This window comes from Triticum dicoccoides, chromosome 5B, assembly GCF_002162155.2.
Source record: "Triticum dicoccoides isolate Atlit2015 ecotype Zavitan chromosome 5B, WEW_v2.0, whole genome shotgun sequence".
In the NCBI taxonomy this organism is placed as follows: domain Eukaryota; kingdom Viridiplantae; phylum Streptophyta; class Magnoliopsida; order Poales; family Poaceae; genus Triticum; species Triticum dicoccoides.
Genome location: NC_041389.1, coordinates 662802062 through 662810352, shown reverse-complemented (window position 1 = coordinate 662810352; position 8291 = coordinate 662802062).

The window sequence follows — 8291 nt, the reverse complement described above, 5'->3', positions numbered from 1 at the left end:
TTCTTTTTATTTGTATATTTCCCTTTTTCTTTTCAGTTTCTTCTTTAGCTACTATTTTGTATTTAGTTTAGGTACTAAATGATTTTAGTTAAATGTTCAAAGTATTACATAAATTCGAGACAATATTTTTGGCTAGCCCAACAAGTCTCACTGATTTTGAATATTTTGCATATTTATTTAAATTAGATTGTTTCAATAAAAAGCTTATGGGTCGGTTTTAAAAATGTTTAGGGGCACTTGTATATTTTGAAAAAGGTTATCTCTTACATGAAATTTGTTAGTGAATATTTGCAACCCAACTTACATTTTTATTTTACCTTTAGAAAATTTTAATTATTTGACTTTACTTTATCTTCGAATTTTAATTGGGTTTGGATCAAAGTGAGGTTTAGCAAAATTAATTGTGATGACATGGCACTATTAGTGTGTGATTACTGTAGCTTAACTACCTGGGTGTTACATGGAAAGCTCTATGGTTACAGTTTTGCGTAAAGCCAATTTTTCCCTACTACAAAGGAATAAATTTATTTAACTATCATGGTGGTTGTTAAACATTGAGAATGGTTGACAGCATTCTCAATCCCAATTAAAAGTACTCATTAACAAACCCAACAATATTAATTAAGGTAACATGATGAGATTCACATGATATTCAAGTACTAGATACTCAAGTTGTCCATAACCGGGGACACGGCTAACCATGATTAGTTTATACACTCTGCAGAGGTTTGCGCACTTTTCCCCACAAGACTCGATCGCCTCCGTTGGATTTCTCGCACTACATGGTGTTTGAGAAACGGATGACCGAGACATAGTCTTTCGGAAGCGCTAGCACCTTACATGTGGGTAGACCGGTACACCTACTTTCCCCTACATCTGCTAGTCTACCCATAAGAGTTCGCACAACTTAATCAACTATGCCGGAGCCCATAATGGCTTGTGGCTGCACACGGAAGTTTATAGCATGAATAATCTCATGATCCCTTTGAGCCTGGGTGGCGGTCCGAAGAAAACCAGGCAAATCCTGGAAACCAGGTACCTCAATCCACCCAGATGTGTGTTTAAGTTGCCACCTTAAGTAAACCATTAATTAAACAATCTCACATCTGTCATGGATACACTCACCCAATCCACGTCTACTAGCATAGCATGGCATAATAAGCAAATGTAGAAGTAACTCCCAAGGGTTTGAAAGTAAAACAGGTAATAGGTACTACCTCAACTACTTCCCATCCCACAATTTAATTAGATCCTAATCATGCAATGTTTGAGGATTGATCTAATGCAATAAAACTGGGTAGTAGAAAAGGGTATGATCAAAGTGTTACTTGCCTTGCTGATGATCCACGAAACCTAGAGACTCGAAGTAACAGGCGGCGCACTCCGGGTATTCTATCGCAGACAAACAAACAAGCATACAATAAGTACTCATCTAATGCACAGGTAAAACTCAAACAAAAAGATCTAACCAGATAGTTCAACTTAAGAACTCCGGTTTGCAAAAAGAAACAAAGCAAACAAAGCAATGGAGAACAAACAGCGAAAGAAAACAGCTCCGTTTTACTAATCTGGATCTAGATCAAATTTTACAGTAGTAAAAACTTGTTTAAGTTGGTTATTCGGAAAGAGCGTTTCGAGACGAAACTCCAAGCGCTTGAATCGCCTGATTCCGATAAACGAGCGAAAAAGTTATACTAAAACGAAAATCAGATCAAGAATCGCGATCAGAAAGATCATGAATTAAATCCGGGAAAAAGAAAAACGACGAACGGGTTAACGAACGAACGTTCGTTAACTAAACTAATCTGACGAACTCTTTCGTTTAAACGAACTAACGGACGAACTTCCGCTAAATAACCTAAACCAAAAAAAACCGAAACTAAAAATGAAACTAAAAAAACCGAAATAAAAACCGCCCGCTTTTTTAAAAAAAACGGTGGCACGCAGAACGAGGCGGCGGCGAACCTCGGCGGCGAGTCGGCGGCGGCGGCGGCGAAGTCCGGCGGCGGCGGTGGGCGGCGGCGGGCGGCGGATCTGGCGGAGGCAGCGCGGGCGTAGGGTTAGGGTTAGGGTTCGCGGGGCGTGGGTCGGGGCGGCGGCGGCGGCTGGGCCTGGCGGCGGCGGACGCGAGCTGGCGGGGCGGTGGCGGCTGGGCCTGGGGGCGCCGGGTGGCTGCGCTTATATAGTGCGCCCCCGAGCGGAGTCCCGCTCGGGCACGGCCTAGAGGCGGTTCGCTTTTTTAAATAATTACGCGCAGAAAAAAAAACAAAAGAAATACTAAACGGACTCCAAAAATCCCGAAATAAAATTTCCCCAGCTTCTAAAATCAAGCCGGACAAGATGAACATTTATTTGGGGCCTAAATGCAATTTTGAAAAACGCGCATTTTTCCTAAATTCAAATAAAAGGCGAAAAACTCCAAAATATAATCTTATTTGATTTTTTATTAAATCTTCATTATTTATTTATTTTGGGTAAGTCATTTTATTCCCTCTCTCATATTTTGGCAGTAGAAATAATTGAAGATAAAATAAATAAAATCAAATGATCCTGTTTTTCAAAATTTGAGAAACCTCAAATATGAAAATATCGAAACCACCAACTCTCTCCGTGGGTCCTTGAGTTGCATAGGATTTCTAGGATCGAGCCAACAATGCAATAAAATATGATATGCATGATGATCTATGTATAACATTCCAAATTGAAAATTTGGGATGTTACATGTTTCCTCCAGCCAATGATGATTTTACACGTGGAAAATCGGCATTGGTCATGGCTGTTAGCGGGTTATCGGATTCAAAAACCGGACCTGATAGGTTAACGATGGTTAACGCCGTCCCGTTACGATGGATGCCACGTGTCGGTCACCCTTGATGAAAGCACTTCTATGACACGCGATTTATCATCATGGAAGTGGACACTTCCGTGATGATAATTATGGTTATGTCATGGAACACTTCTACGACAGCACAGGTATGACTATCTTGATTCTGTCATAAAATCGTCATGGATGTACATGCATGACAGAAAACGCGACCTACTGTGACAAACACGTATCATCACGGAAGTGTATTTTTTTGTAGTGATACCCAATATGACAGATGCAAATCTTACCAAATTGTTTTTACGTTGTTACACACGGGTCATCCAAAACAACCATTTGTGTTGAAGGGATGCACAAATCCTGCGCTGTGAATTTTCCCTTGACTTAAGCGGAAAGACCATAGATCTCACTTTGCATACGTGTGTTCTATCTAAAACCTTTGCGATCAAGAGCTATAGAAATCCTACTCGACACATTTTCTCTTGGCTTCCAGGGGAAGCTGTCGGTTTGCATATGGGTGTTCTAACTAAAATGTTGCGATCAAGAGCTGGACAAATCCTGCTAGGCACATTTTCCCTTGGCTTCCTGGGGAAGTTGTCGGTTTTACATACGGGTGTTCTAACTAAAATGTTTGCGATGAGTGTTTTATGTTTAAAAACCAATTTAAACTGCTGCTTGGGAGGCATTAATGGAGAGGATGCAAGCAAGGCGGGTGGCCAAGGAGTCAAGGGGCTTGCTTTTCGGTGAGCCTATGCAGCGTACACCTTGCACGCTTCCCAGTGAGCCTCCGCATTGGAGTACGGCTCGCACGCCTGCCATTTAGTCAAGCACTCAAGCACCTATCCGCACGGCACCTCCTAGCCATTAAAAGAGTGACGCGTGGCGTCATGTGAATGGTTAACAGAACGCACACAATTTATATGCACTGGAGCATGTGCATGTAGTTCAAATTTGAATTATGAACATAAAATGCCTAGAAAACCCAGTTAATGTATAAAAATGTCGAAATGAACACCGAAAAATTCCAAAATTAAACAAAACACTCCTGTTGTTCTATGTTAACACCACAAAATTTTTGAAAACAATAAGAGGCAAAGAATATCGTTTCGTCCTCAAAGGTGGCACGTTCCCTACTGAAACCATCGCTTGTTCTCAGAAGCTCTGGTTTGTCATACGCTTATTCCCAAACCTTCCCCAAATGGGACAAAAATTTTACCACAACATGTTGATGCCACTGCATGATAGCATGCCAAGTTTCATGAATTTCAGACGACTTTTGGAATTACTAGAATTTAAAAACCAGGTATCTCAATGTTTGCGGCCGAGTGACGGTGGCACGGTGTTTGAAATTCATTACCATTTCTTGCATGGGACCTAAGCATGCAACCAAGGACACATATTTGGTTTTTCAACCGGATTATATGTACTGGAGCATCTGCATGTAGTTCAAATTTGAATTATGCACCTGAAATGCCGACAAAACCAAGTTAATGTATAAAAATGTCCAAACGAACCCTCAACAATTCCAAAATTAAACACAACACTCCTGTTATTCTATGTTGACACTAGAAAATTTTTGAAAGCAATAAGAGGCAACGGATATCGTTTCATCCCCAAAGGTGGCACATTCCCTATCGAAACAATCACGCTTGTTGTGAGAAGCTCTGCTTTGTGAGACGCTTATACCCAAACCTGCCCCAAATGAGACAAAAAAATTACCATGGCATGTTGATGCCGCTCCATGATAGCATGCCAAGTTTGATAAATTTCAGATGAGTTTTGGATTTACTAGGATTTAAAAACCAGGTATCTCAATGTTTGCGGCCGAGTGATGGTGGCAGGGTGTTTGAAATTCATTCACATTTCTTGCATGGGACCTAAGCATGGAACCAAGGACACAAATTGGATTTTTCAACCATTTTATATGCACTGGAGCATGTGCATGTAGTTCAAAATTGAATTATGCACCTGAAATACCAACAAAACCAAGTTTATGTATAAAAATGTGCAAACAAACCCCAAAAATTTCAGAAATTAAATATGATAACCAACAAGTGTAGGGGATCGCAACAACTTTTGAGGGAAAAGTATTCAACCCAAATTTATTGATTCGACACAAGGGGAGCCAAAGAATATTCTTGAGTATTAGCAGTTGAGTTGTCAATTCAACCACACCTGGGTAACTTAGTATCTGCAGCAAAGTATTTAGTAGCAAAGTGGTATGATAGTAGTGGTAACGGTGGTAAAAGGTAAAGATAATAGTAGCAATATTTTTGGTGTTTTGTAGTATTTGTAACAGCAGCAAAGAAGAAGTAAATAAGCGAAGAACAATATGTGAAAAGATCGTAGGCAATGGATCAGTGATGGATAATTATGCCGGATGCGATTCCTCATGTAATAGCTATAACATAGGGTGACACAGAACTAGCTCCAGTTCATCAATGTAATGTAGGCATGTATTCGTAAATAGTCATACGTGCTTATGGAAAAGAACTTTCATGACATCTTTTGTCCTACCCTCCCGTGGCAGCGGGGTCCTAGTGGAAACTAAGGGATATTAAGGCCTCCTTTTAACAGAGAACCGGAACAAAGCATTAACACATAGTGAATACATGAACTCCTCAAACTACGGTCATCACCGAGAAGTATCCCGATTATTGTCACTTCGGGGTTGTCGGATCATAACAAATAATAGGTGACTATAGACTTGCAAGATAGGATCAAGAACACACATATATTCATGAAAACATAATAGGTTCAGATCTGAAATCAAGGCACTCTGGCCCTAGTGACAAGCATTAAGCATAGCAAAGTCATAGCAACATCAATCTCAGAACATAGTGGATACTAGGGTTCAAACCCTAACAAAACTAACTTGATTACATGGTAAATCTCATCCAACCCATCACCGTCCAGCAAGCCTACGATAGAATTACTCACTCACGGCGGTGAGCGTCATGAAATTAGTGATGGAGGATGGTTGATGATGACGACGGCGACGAATCCCCCTCTCCGGAGCCCCGAACGGACTCCAGATCAGCCCTCCTGAGAGAGATTAGGGCTTGGCGGCGGCTCCGTGTCGTAAAACGCGATGAAACTTTCTCTCTGATTTTTTTCTCCCCGAGACGGAATATATGGAGTTGGAGTTGAGGTCGGTGGAGGTCCAGGGGGCCCACGAGATAGGGGGGCGCATCCTATTGGGGGGGCGCTCCCCCCTGTCTCGTGGACAGGCCGTGGGCCCCCTGGTGTATTTCTTTCGCCCAGAAATTCTTATTAATTCCAAAAAGTGCCTCCGTGGATTTTTAGGACATTCTGAGAACTTTTCTTTTCTACACATAAAACAACATCATGGCAGTTCTGCTGAAAACACCGTCTGTCCGGGTTAGTTTCATTCAAATCATGCAAATTAGGGTCCAAAACAAGGGCAAAAGTGTTTGGAAAAGTAGATACGTTGGAGACGTATCAACTCCCCCAAGCTTAAACCTTTGCTTGTCCTCAAGCAATTCAGTCGATAGACTGAAAGTGATAAAGAAAAACTTTTACAAACTCTATTTGCTCTTGTTGTTGTAAACATGAAAAGCCAGCATTCAGGTTTCAGCAAATATTATGAACTAACCATACTCACAGTAACACTTAGGTCTCACAATTACTTATATCAATAGCGTAATCAGCTAGCGAGCCATAATAATAAAACTCGGATGACAACACTTTCTCAAAACAATCATAACAAGATATAACAAGATGGTATCTTGCTAGCCCTTTCTGAGACCGCAAAACATAAATACAGAGCACCTTTAAAGATCAAGGACTGACTAAACATTGTAATTCATGGTAAAAGAGATCCAGTCAAGTCATACCCAATATGAACCAATAGTAATACACGCAAGTAACAGTGTGCTCTCCAGCAGGTACTTTTTAATAAGAAGGGTGATGACTCAACATAAAAGTAAATAGATAGGCCCTTCGCAGAGGGAAGCAGGGATTTGTAGAGGTGCCAGAGCTCGATTTTAAAATAGAGATTGAATAACATTTTGAGGGGCATACTTTTGCTGTCAACACAACAACTATGAGATGGTTGTATCTTCCATACTACATGCCTTATAGGCAGTTCCCAAACAGAATGGTAAAGGTTTATACTCCCCCAACCACCAACAAGCATCAATACATTGCTTGCTCGAAACGACGAGGGCCTCCAACTAACAACAGCCCTGGGGGAGTTTTGTTTAATTATTTTGATTTGATTTGATCCTTTTGGATCATGGGACTGGGCATCCCGGTTACCGTCCCTTTCTCGTGAATGAGGAGCGGAGTTCACTCCTCTTGAGAATAACCCACCTAGCATGGAAGATATAGGCAGCCCTAGTTGTAACATGAGCTGCTCGAGCATACAAAACAGAATTTAATTTGAAGGTTTGGAGTTTGGCACATACAAATTTACTGGGAACGGCAGGTAATATCGCATATAAGAAGGTATAGTGGACTCATATGGAACAACTTTGGGGTTTAAGGATTTTGGATGCACAAGCTGTATTCCCGCTTAGTACAGGTGAAGGCTAGCAAAAGACTGGGAAGCGACCAACTAAGAGAGCGACAACAGTCATAAACATGCATTAAAATTAATTCACACCGAATATAAGCATGAGTAGGATATAATGCACCATGAACATAAATATCGTGAAGGCTATGTTGATTTGATTCAACTACATGTGTGAACATGTGCCAAGTCAAGTCACTCAATTTATTCAAAGGAGGATACCACCCCATTATACCACATTATAATCATTCTAATAGCATGTTGGCACGCAAGGTAAACCATTATAACTCAAAGCTAATCAAGCATGGCACAAGCAACTATAATCTCTAAATGTCATTGCAAATATGTTTACTTCATAATAAGATGACTCAGGAACGATGAACTCATCATATTTACAAAAAAAAGAGAGGTCGTCATACCAGCTCCTCTCATCCCAATAAGTCCATCATATGTCGTCATTATTGCCTTTCACTTGCACGACCGAACGATGTGTATAATAATAAGAGTGCACGTGCATTGGACTAAGCTGGAATCTGCAAGCATTCAACTCAAAAGAGAAGACAAGTAATATAGGCTCTAAGTTAAATAAATAATCATGCAAATGAGAGCCACTAAACATTTTCAATGTGCTCTTCTCGACCCCCAAAGGAAAGAAAAGAAAATAAAACTATTTACACGGGAAAGCTCCCAACAAGAAAGAAGAAGAACTAGAAATCTTTTTGGGTTTTCGTTTTAATTTCTACTACAAGCATGGAAATTAATCTAACTATTTTTTTTTGGTTTTTCTCAAGGTTTATCAAACACACAAGAAGAAAACTCGAAAAAGGAAATTTAAACTAACATGGATAATACGGTGAAAGAAAATGAGCATCGATAACTAGTGTGTGAACATGAATGTAAAGTCGGTGAGAAATACGTACTCCCCCAAGCTTA